Here is a 12516-nt window from a genome sequence, read left to right as displayed (position 1 = left end):
ACACCTGGTAAGGTTGCTCACATTTTTCTTATAGTGCAGCTCCGTTTAGCACACCTGCAATCTAGGATATTAATGCTGGCCTGTTCCCTACACAGGTCCATCTGCACAACATGTGTAGCATTTGTCACGTGTCTCAGTAACCTGTTAGTGTTATCCATAGCTGTTGTGTGCCTCTTCCTCCTGTTATGACTGTGGAGTATACTGACATGTTGTTTGTGTGCCATTTTACAACACAGGTTCTGGTTTACATTGGATGATAACTTTCCCAAATAGGAAGGACATACCTGGTAAGGCAGTCTATAGGGTTGCTACATTTCACTATAGATAATTACATTTGTGCCCTTCATGATTAATGTGGTCTTGTTTACCTGCACAGGACATCTGCAATTAGAATGTTAACCATTGCCCATCTGGTATGTGTTTATCTTATCTGCTGCCTGTTATACATCAGGTGAAATGCTGCATGATGCCTTGTATGTGCTTACTACTGAGTTTTGTACCATTAACTTTTTTCTTGGCAATGTCATTTCAACCCTCACCATTGATGGTGGAGTCAGAGGAGGACATGTTAGGTAGGTTTTAGTAATCATATTCATATTATCTGTAATATGTGATTGGTATGTAACCATACCTCTCAACCTCTCAGCGCAAGAAATCTGGACAAAGCCAGAAAAAATGGGGGACAAAGGCCCAAAAATAAGGACAGAGTTTAAATATTGCTCCTATAAACTTAGAAAGTTGTTAGAATGATATTTTTTAAATTATTATATATTTTCTGAAGATAACTGAAATGTCTGTCATTATTTAGTATTATTAAATTAATTCAATCCACAGTGATTTACCAGAAAACCACACATTTTATGAGGAACAGGCCAAAAATAAGAGGTACAAATCTGGACACTCTGCAAAAATCTGGACAGTTGAGAGGTATGTATGTAACTGACATGGCATATATCTGTTATATAGGGTCCCTGAACCACCCACAGCCATGTCTACCTGGTAAGTCTATATCATCATTAGCACTGCAGTTGTATAGTTGTCAGAATTTCAGAAGTATCCTGCATCATTTGTCTTCTGTGTATGTATACACCAGGTGTCATCTGACTCTTTTTGCAGCACATCCACTATTTGCCTCCTTCAGAAGCCTGCCCACTGATCCTGAGGCAGGATGTGATGTGCTTCACTCAGACAGCATGGCCAATGGCACATGAGCCACTGCACTGGGTTAACTGTCTGGTCTGGTAGGGGGCAGACATGTGGTTCATGGTGTAGCCTCTGATAGGAAGAAAAATGTAGCTGGCTATTCTGATGTTTTAGGTACATCAGATGATAGACAAGAAGATGATCATGACCTGCTGTCCCTTGTAGATTCTTGTAATGATGGTGACTCTTCCTTATGATGGAATGACACCATCCACTGGACTACACGTGGGAGTGTAGTTGATGTGCATGGATACTTGCCGAGAGTGTCTGCCTGCTATTATAGGCAAATGAACATTCATAGTGACATCATGGCTCTGACTGGTGTGCATTTGCCTATGCCACTGATCATATAGCACACCAGCTGCATGTGTTATATGATGGTCAGGAGCATATATATGGAGAGGTCATGGCAGTAACCCTGACAGTGTGTTATCTGTTACATGCTCTGTTGAAAGTCTTGTTAGGTTAGTGCTAGAGCAGTGTCATAGTACAAACTGTATGTTATATGCCCTAACTTTGCTGAGCAGATTGCCTCCAGTGAGGAGAGGTAGAGCCTCCTCTCATTAGACCCAAACATGGCTATCAGACATCAATGTCTGTGCTGAAACATGCATGCACTTCTACTGTTGGTTACTCAGCTGTGACCCCAGCAGTCCCATCAAGACAGACACATCGCACTACTCGTCTGACCAACTCAATGGCTCACAATGCTAGTATTATCTCATCCAGCTCCTCGCTGCAGTACGTGGGATGAGTGTTTCTGGATGTGGCAGGGGCAGCCATAATTGTGGTGTGAGCCATCAGAGTGGGTGCCATAGACTGAGCTAATGTAACACTGACAGTTGATCTAATGCGTGTCTTTTCTTGTCATTCTGAGCCTGTGGCAATGATGATGGCTGTGCTAACCACTAACTAATCAATCTGTAGTTGGTTTCTCAAATGTCTGATGCCACAGGGTTTTTCTAATCATTTCCCTAATGCAGGTGACAAACTTCAGGTTGTGATATGTAGTATATATATATTTCCCTAATGCAGGTGACAAACTTCAGGTTGTGATATGTAGTATATATATATATATATATATATATATATATATATATATATATATATATATATATATGTAATTAGTAGATGTTAGTACAGATAGTGACAGCAGTGATGCTCTTTGTGACAGTTTCCATGCTCCTATGTTTGCATCTCTTGCTAGGTGACATATAACACATATTTCCATAGTTAACAGCATGTTATCTTAGTTATCCAGCATTAATTGCTAAGTTGCAGATTTCATTATTATCTGTCATTCCCCATGTACAGTTATGCCTCTTTATACATACCTGTGTTCCTTCTGGCAATTTAATATGTTACTGCACATGTCTCACCCTTAGCAAGCACTGTACGTCAGTGGAGCATTTTTCATTTTGTATTCACTTGATGACATGTAGTTCCCCATGTGTGCCTTCCCAAATCTCCCTGATTCCACACACGTACATACCTGTGTTGCTGTATCTCAGACATTGCTGTATGTTCCATGGTTGATGTGCAGTCACTGTCATTATTACTCTGAATGATTGAACATATTTTTATCTCTAACCAGGTCATGTTGCATCAATAACCTGTGCATCGAAGCATTGCCTTATATGTGACATTCTATGAAGGTGTGGAATGTTTGTCATTACTCATGCTGCTTACTGTGTTGTACCACACTGTTGCACATCACACATTACTATTTGCAATGCATCAGTGTTAGTGTTTGATCCCTGCTTTTAGATAATATTAGTGCTGAAACGTTCTCATACACTGCATTGGTCTTTTTTTCTTGTGGTACTGAATACTTTCTGTCTACATTCCAGTGCTAGTTTTCTGTATGATGAAATCGTACCGATACAATAACACCTTTTCTAGTGCATACCTCTTGTGTGGCATACATTTTCCAGTGTGCTCCTTTTTAATGATGTACCTTGCAGAGAAACTTTCTGTGGTGATATTTCCTCTGTATCTATATATCCAGATGCGTTTCTTGCTGAGTGATGTGTATATGGTCTTACAAGTACATCTTATGCTTCTGTTGTGTATGATATTCAATGTACACAATCTATGGTTTCTTTCCATTAGTCATACTCTGTACTGCTGTTTTGAGGTAACATTATGTGAAAGTCACTGTTTAGTCTATCTGGATTTGTATGCGTGGGTTGTCAAAGGAGTTTGTCAGATGCTGCCATGTTGCCTGAGCTAGGATATATAGCTACATCCTTCATTATCCACATGTATTTCTTCTCACCCCTGTGTCCTCCTGATCATTCTGTAACAGTTCTGATAGCTCACCATGAGACATCATGAGGTTTTAAGGTAGGTCACCCACAACTGCTATTAGGAGGCAACCACATTTTGATATTATCGTGTCGTGAAGCATGGCACACATGGTGACCATCTGTGATACCCCTTATGATGTGTACTGAAGTGCATGCCTGGATATGTCCAGACATCTGAATTATGCTTTCAGTATGCTAAACCCATGCTTGATGGTGTTTTATGCCACAGTTTTGTGTTCTGTCATTTGCGTCTCCTGAAGGGGGTTGGTAGGGCTCTGTACAGTGTCATTAGACAAGACTTCAGTGGATAACCACAGCCACCTATTTTCAGGGGGGTGAGAAGGAATTTTTGTTCATCTTGCTTCCTGTGGCATTATTTGGCTACTGCTTACCGTATAGCAGTGGTCATGTACATAAATGCTAGGAGCCACTCCTGTATTTTACCATGTTGGAAAGCAGCATGGTAAAATACATCATGCACTATACCAAGATGTGTTGTCATGATATTAATAATAAAGGTGTTTGCAGTGCACACCACCTGATAATTGAGAGTTGGCCATTCCCTTCTAGTGATGTACCATTCAGCATCAGGTGCTACTGGAGTTTTGATTGGAACATGGGTGCAGTCTACTGCACTGAGGACCTGGGAAAAGTTGGCTATGGTATAGAGTTGTTGCATAACAGTTATGTACTCCATGACTGTTGTGAAAAGGATATATTCATCCATACTGGTGCACATTGCTGGCAAGAGCTCTGCAATAATGCAACTGGCAGCTGTCTGCAACACTCCTACAGCATCTCCCATATGCCACTGAAATTTCCCAGAAATCAGTATACTTAAACTCAAGCACACCTTTGTTTTTACTGGCACTGAGTTATTGCATAGAGTGTGAGCATACATGTGGGGTGCACATGTTCTGCACACAGCCTGCACCAGCTCGCTCTCTAATCTGTATCTGCCTGTTTATTATTTCCTGTTAAGAGACCTGGCTTAACTGTAGCCTGTCTACATGTGTCTGGCTTACTCCCTTCTGTTATGCCTTTGCAGATCGATCTTTACTATGGCTTTCAGTACCCCACTCTGATGTAGTACATTAAATGCCAGTTGCCTTTTTTAAGTTAGATTTGCAGAATACACAGAATTCCCTTGGCATTTGTGAAATATAGTAGCATAAACATTAATTGTATATAGCCTACTGAAAGTGCTTTCAGAAAGTTGTTGGCAAGGTATTGTGCCATACTTATTGCATTGGGTGTACCCTTTATGTTTTGGAATCCAGTTGCTGTGTGCCGAGTCCAGAACTATCCTATTCTGAATACATAATTACTTAGTTATCTTTTAGTGTACTTTATGGAATTGCATTCACCATTACTGCTCTGATGTCTTCCTTTGGTGGGCAGCACTGTCAGCAACTTTCTTTTGGAATCCTGACCATTGTTTTTTTGGGTGATTGGGGAGCAATCACCACTATGCCTGTATGTGGGGGGCAGTGCCCCCATACCCCCTGCTAATTATATACTTCAACTCCTACCTTGCACAATGCAGTAAAGGGCATATCTCCCAACACTGGTATCATAGCATTCTTACACAACTGCCTCTTAGTTCTTTTGAAGATCATGTTGTGTCAGCAAAACAGCTGTCAACTATATCGACAGTCAGCATCAGCAATGCTTCCCATAAACACACACACACACACACACACACACACACACACACACACACACACACACACACACACACACACACACGAGAAATGGCATATAGCTTTAAAAGTTGAAGGGGTAGGTATACTAAGCTGCTTGCTATAAGATACACTTTCTTCTAGAGTATTCACTTCATAGAACCTAGTCACCCAATTCATCATTTCTATGTATTGTTTACCCATCACCCTACTATGACATTTGCCGCAAAATACAGGTTAAACTTGATACAATAGTCTGCACTGCATATCTCATACTGACAGCTGTTATGTATGTTTACATGTGGGGCATTTGTAATTCTATTTGAACACCCAGCCAGTTAGACAGGCAACCATCCTCATCCATTTAGTATGGTAATGTTCATGGTGGTAACAAGATGAACAAGGCAGATCAGACTTTCCTTTCCCCAACAATACCCATTTTGTCCTGTTTGATCTCCAAGGTTTGGATGTCCAGACAAGTTGAGAGATAGATAATCCATTGAATGTGTTCTTGGTTTGTCCTGTTCCTTTTCCAGTACCATAGTTGGTACATCTCCAAAAGGAGATATCTAGTAGTACCTTTACAAGGTGCCTAAACCACGTGAGACAATCCATTTTGACTGGAAGAAACAAAGTATCTTCTGGGATCCTTCAGTATTGCTGGCTCCTCACTTTTTATGTGAAACAAGGGCCCACAGACCATGTGAAGGAATCTCATTTCACCTCATGTACCATGACCTCATCTTGTCAGCCACTACCCAAAACTTGTGACCATAGGTGAAAACTGGACAACAGAATGTTTATTAAGAACCTCTCCATGTGGCTCAGGCCTCATTTGCCAGCACAGTCTAGAGCACTGTTTGCTGTAGCATCATCACTACACCCATCTCTTTGAAAGATTTTTTAAAACTTTTCATCTTTCTTGTCTTAGAAAAACGTGAAAATGTGCATTAGTCACCATGTAGGATTTGGCTCCATGAGACCATTCTAGGTAATTTTATAATCCTAACTGCAACAGTTATGCTGTCAGCATCCATACTTAAGGTCCTCAGGTTGTCCCCTGGTTCCCCTTTGTTTCACTTCCTGGTTCATTATATATACATTACAGGACTGGCAGTTATCAAACACTTCTTTTCTTTGACTACTCATGGAGATCAACTTCCAGTTATATAGCAGTAGTACTCACCTTCCATAAGTAGCACTCTAAAATAAATATCAGTCAGTGCAATGAACGTCAACATGAGTGATGCCTAAAAAAGCAACACAGAAAAGCAGGACTGCATCTAAAAATTGGTCATTGGTTATCATATATGAAATATACTGATGTTCAATACTCAGATCAAGACTTCTGCACTTGTAGTGATAGGTGACTACACTACCCTGTAGATCTTCACAAAAGAACATAATACACAATCCTGTGGAAATTCTTAGGCATGCACCATCTGCCATGTGCCTTGCAAGAGAAAGTACTGTGACCATCAAGTCATTTTATAGCAAGTACAAATATTGCAGGGAAGAAACTAGAAATGTTTGCTCAAGATTTGCACATAATATGTAGACACCTTGAGAAATGTTTCTGGGAATTGTAGGAGCATTTTTATCTCACCTTACTTTTTTTTTTGTGCATTTTAAGCAAAGGGTTACACTGTGTGCTTGAAGACATGTACTAAATTGTTCTGTAGGAATGCATTTCTAATGCAAACCATTATGCAGGCATTTTGCAGGAAATGATCTTTGCAGTTCCAGTACTACTGCCATTTGTGATCAAACCAAGAGAAGCAGGGGTGGAAAAATACATATTCAAACTTTCTACCTGATCATTGTGCTTTAATATTAGTGTATGTGTGCATGTGTGTGTGTGTGTGTGTGTGTGTGTGTGTGTGTGTGTGTGTGTGTGTGTGTGCATGCATGTGTGCATATATATGTGTTTGTGTGTGTGTGTGTGTGTGTGTGTGCACGCGCGAGTGCACGCGTGCGTGCGCATGTGTGTATGTATTGTTTAACAACTGCCCCAAGTGGCCATTAATATCTTGCCAGTACCACTCTTACTGCCTTTTCAAGGAGACAGACCAGTCATGCCTGCTCAAGTTTTTTAAGTGTCTGATATTTTTAAGTAGAAAAAAGCAACAAAGTCCCACCAGAGGAACAAATGTACCACCAGTTGTTGACACCACAAGAGCAGCAGCAATAATATAAATCCAAAAGTACTGGTAGAGCAAACCAAGGCAAAACTGAAGCATAAATAAACATTTATTGTGTAAGCACTTTCATGGCTACCATTGATGCTTCTTCAGACATTTAAAATCAAGTTGCCATTCACTTAATTTAAATGGGCATTAACCAATGGAAATGCAAGTGCAATAATTCAATTAAACAATTATTATATATACAAAATCAAAACTAAATTGAAAAGTATAAAATGCACATCTTGTTAAATAACACGTTAAATAAAAATACATACTTAAAAACATATATACGCACATATAAATACATATAAATCATTTCCTATCTATCTAAAAACTCTTATTTTTTAAAACTGGTTGTATACATATTTTATCATTTAAGCCTTTGCCTTAATTGCCCCTCATCCTTATTAACCATTTCAGTTCTAAAGTTTCTACCTTGTTCTCAATGCCCCCCCGGACATCATTATATATTACTTCAATGACCATAAACTTGAAGTTGTGTTCAGTACTATGTGTTTGGCCAGGGCATTAGTGCAAATGGAATTATCGATGCTATAAATATGCTCTCTAATTCTGTCATGAAGTCTGTGGTCAGTCTTAACAATGTAAAAATTGTAGCAGACTTGACATACAGCTAAATAAACTATGTGCATAGTATTGCAATTAGCAAGAACGTAAAACTTCAAAAGTTTTCCAGTATCTGGATGCAGGAACTCATTAGAGGTATCTACAAATTTACACCAATTGCATTTAAGGCATGGAAAAGTACCATAAAGGGTGTTCAGTTTAGTGTTTTCAACAGAGATTTTAGGATGACATAACATTTTCTTTAAATTTTCCTTATGTTTATACACAAACCTAGGTTTATTCCCTCCAACAGAGATAACATCTTTATCTGTGGTCAATATCTGCCAGTTATTTTTTATAGCATTCTCTATCTGCCTTATGTTGCTAGAATGAGTAACTGGAATCCTCAAGTAATTTTCTTTTTTCTTTTTTATTGTTTGTCTATTCCATGGACCTTCAGAATATTAAGGTTTACCCTCCTTCCTACGCAAGCTTATTACATTGTGTAGAGCTTCGTCAACTTCATGCTTACTATAAGCTCTCTCCTGAAACCTACCACCAGATTTATGAAGCCCTTTATAGCGTGCAGGATTAATTTAAGAGCTATTTTCGGCAATATGGCCGTCGGCCGATGTGCAATCCAGGAACGAGCTTCCGGGAAGTGCACATGAGCTCTTAGGCTAATCCTGCATGGACCGAGCTCCTGTATGCAAATTACCCTCATTTGCAGGTGAAAATCATGCAAATGAGGGTAATATGCGATCCAGGAAGCTGTCAGCCATCCATGCAGGACGAATGCAGTGTGCAGAAATGTACTCGGTTAGTAACCAAATACAGTTCAGCAATCTACAAAACGGAGCGATGACAGCTCCAAATAAAGGCTGCAAAGCATTGAGGAAGCATGCCAATGTCCAAGTAGAAGGCCACTGGCATTACAAAATGTAAAAGGAAAAAAATAAACAACATTTAATTTTATCTTCGCCAATCTCGCCTGGTTAAGTATAGGGCAGAGACACGCAAACGGGATCGGGGGAAATCAATAAAATAAACCTAAAATAAGCATTCTAACTAAAATCAGTATTCTGCCATGCAAGTCAATGGCAGTCAGAAGCCAACCTGGCCAATGCGTAATGGTTCCTAAGGGGGAGGCTCAGTGTGGGACATGTAACTATGCATTAGCAGGCAATCCTATGCAAATGAGGGAAGGGTTAGTAAATCCCTGATTTTCCAAGGGTGTGAGGCAGGTCCCAAGAGTGTAAGAGTACAAATAGCTGGGTGCAAGACTAGTATATAGGTGACATCATGTGGGTGTGTGTCAGGTATACTGTAAGTGGATTGGATCCCTGTGGCTTGGGATTGCTCCTAGTGTAGCACAGCTAAGCTAGGGGTGTGTCTAAACCTGCTAGCACTCTTTACAAAGTGTAAGCGGGTGTGTGTGCCACGCACCGTGTTGTACAGGACGTAAAAGGAAGTTAAACCAGGAAAAAGCAGCTCCATGCACATTTGAGTACTCCATTCGCACAGCACACACACAGGCCTAAACAGGGAGGCAAAGGGAAGGGAAAACAGCAGTAGGAAGGTAATCAAGGAGACCTAGTTGAGCTGCCAGGTGCAATGTATCAGAATCAGCTAATCACACAGGAAGCAGACCAGCCCAGCCCAGAACACCACTATAAACCAAACAAACACCTACCCTCCTGGTTGTTCCACACTCTACACCACTGGTGTATACAAGCGGGGAAATTTTAAAACTAAACCTACAAAATGAGAAGGGCTGCAGCAGGCAACATAGAACAAAATGTGCAAGAGGCTGAGGGTGGTGGGGATGTAAATGCTGCCAAACAACCCACAGTGAGGAGACAGAGAAGAGTGTACAGACCCAGGGTAACCTACCAGGGGCTACATGAGCTGGAAATAGTGGAGCACTATAGGATGGACAGAGATATCCTACAGCAAATCGTTGAGCTGTGCAGGCCACACCTGACACACCACACTGGTCGAGGGGAACCCATCCCAGTGGATACCAAGGTATGTGTAGGCCTAGGTATACTAGCCACAGGTACCTCCCAAACTACAACTGGGGATAACATGGGCATCTCACAGGCATCAGCATCCAGAGTATCCCACCAATTCCTGCATGCCACTTCAGCACATGCCAGTGAGCATGTATATTTCCTCAACACACGTGAGGTGTTGACCCGCAATATGTGTCTCTACCACCAAATAGCTAACTACCCTGGGGTAGTGGGTGCTATAGACTGCACGCACTTATACATCAAAGCACAACCCGGTGAGCAGGGTAGGGCCTACATCAACCGCAGGTGCATCCCCTCCGTCAACTGCCAGGTCATATGTGATGCCCAGGGCATTATACTGAATGTGTGTGCTGACTGCTCTGGAAGCTATGATGATTCACACATGTGGTAACTGATGCAGCTGTACCACAGATTTGCCGATGGGGACATCCCCTACGGTCACCTAGTGGGGGATGCTGGGTACCCACTGGAGCCGTGGCTGATGACATCCATCAGAGATGCACACACACAGCTGAACAACAACGCCATAATGATGCACATGCACAGGCCAGACATATAATAGAGCTTGTGTTAGGGATGCTCTGGTCATGGTTCCAGTGTCTGGACACATCTGGAGGAGCCCTGCAGTATTCACCAGCTACATGCACCCAAATAGTAATGGTATGTGCTATGCTACACAATATGATCCTGCAGAAACAGCTACAGCAGGAACAGCATGAGGCAGGGCCACACAGCCCCCCACCAATGCCAAGGCCTGTGCAGGTACAGAGTGACTCGGAGGAGGAACAACCTCATCCTGCTCCAGTAGGCATAAGGGGGCATGCCAAGTATGCCCTGGCCTTGGCAAAGAGGCAACGCATAGCATATGAACTGACACAGTAGGGCCCCAAGGAATGGCACCTCTCTCTGCTCACATAGACAGTAAAAGGAAGGCCAAATATGACACTTCCTGTGCCTAACCATTTATAGGGAGTGTACTATGTGCATCCAACATAGGCAGCCCTCCAGTACCATCTGCAGGTCCGGCACACCCTCAAGGTCAGTCAATCAACCTACAAATTGTCAAATGGAGTAGAATGTGTTTTTACCTGTAGCTATTTTATGGATGTGAACATGCAAGGGAATTGGGTGGCCGGATGACAAGGCAGCAGAGAGTAGACACCCATAGTGGCAGCATGAGATCTGTAACACATACTGGACTCACCATAGTAGCCAGTACTACACAGGGTGACAAAACCCACTACAGGAAATGGCCTGAGCAGCAGGGGTGTCCATAAGAGCCACACAAAGCAGTCAGAAAGGATCACATACCCAGCAACAGTCTCAGCCAGCAGGACAGGTGAAGACAAACACAAACAAATGCTGTACTATGGCCTCCAAATGTGCCCTATGGTTAACCCCACCCCCAGGCCTACACAGACAGACCACAGCAGGCCAGGCAGTCGGATGTAAGTTGTGAAGGCTAGGAAGTCAGACACTAATATGTAGGTAAACAAAGCTATGATCTGTACACTGGTAAGCAGCCAGCAGAATAGGTAAGACTACAGACTGAAATGGATTATCTGACTTACCAGTACAGTCCTAGCAAATGTGTACAAGTGTCAGGAGTGCCCCCCCCCCATCCAAAGTACACATAGAATAACAGTCAGGTGTGCCCACCAGTCCTGTGTAGAACAGTAGAAACAGTCAGGTGTCCCCCCACTATGCAGAAATGTAGCAACAGTCAATGGCAAATGACCGATGGCTACCCTGCAGACACAGCATGCTACCCATTGGTGTAAAACAAAAGGTCAGTACTGCAGTACAAACAACATTGATGTGATCCACACATGCAGCACAGATGGCCATACTGGGCATGCTCACACACTTAAACACATGAAGGCTATGTCTGCAAACACCAGTGAACCAGACACATCTGGAAGTTGCAGTTCTCAGTGTGAACACATGTCAGTATGCACCACTCCTGCCTTGCACACACAGTGGATAGGAATGCAGGCAAATATGTAAGGACAACACACTATAAGAAGCCACAGGCACACAGGCATAAATGTGAGGAAGAGGGTGACTGTGACCATGCTGGCCTGTCCCAACTGGCACACAGCCTAAGGGCCCCCAACACATGAGGTGCAGATGTAACCCACTGTGGATGCTAACCACCAGTACCTGTCGGCATGAGAGACTATGCAGTGTACGTGCCAGCTGTGCAACAAGACTGTACAAGGAAGCAGCCATCTAGTAGCTGTATACACGCTCCTGTGACATTTGACCCCGTGTGTGCCCGGATGTGGCATGTGGCATGTCAACCCCCACATGAATGGGGCATGGCCCATGCACACACTGCCTCCACATAGCAGTGGTATGACAAGCCTGCTGAGGTCATCCAATGTGAATTACACCTTTGGGAGAGCTATAGCTCAGTAAAGTGCATGGTGCGTCCCATAACTGCGTACAGCTGAAGTGACAGAGTAGTTAGGTAGTAGTACTAACCCCAGACCTGTCAATTGTGTGAGTGTGTGTTTGTGTGTGTACCTGT

The sequence above is a fragment of the Protopterus annectens genome, chromosome 5.part0 (assembly GCF_019279795.1).
Source record: "Protopterus annectens isolate FY-2018-M chromosome 5.part0, PAN1.0, whole genome shotgun sequence".
Classification (NCBI taxonomy): Eukaryota; Metazoa; Chordata; order Ceratodontiformes; family Protopteridae; genus Protopterus; species Protopterus annectens.
This window is presented reverse-complemented; position numbering follows the sequence as displayed.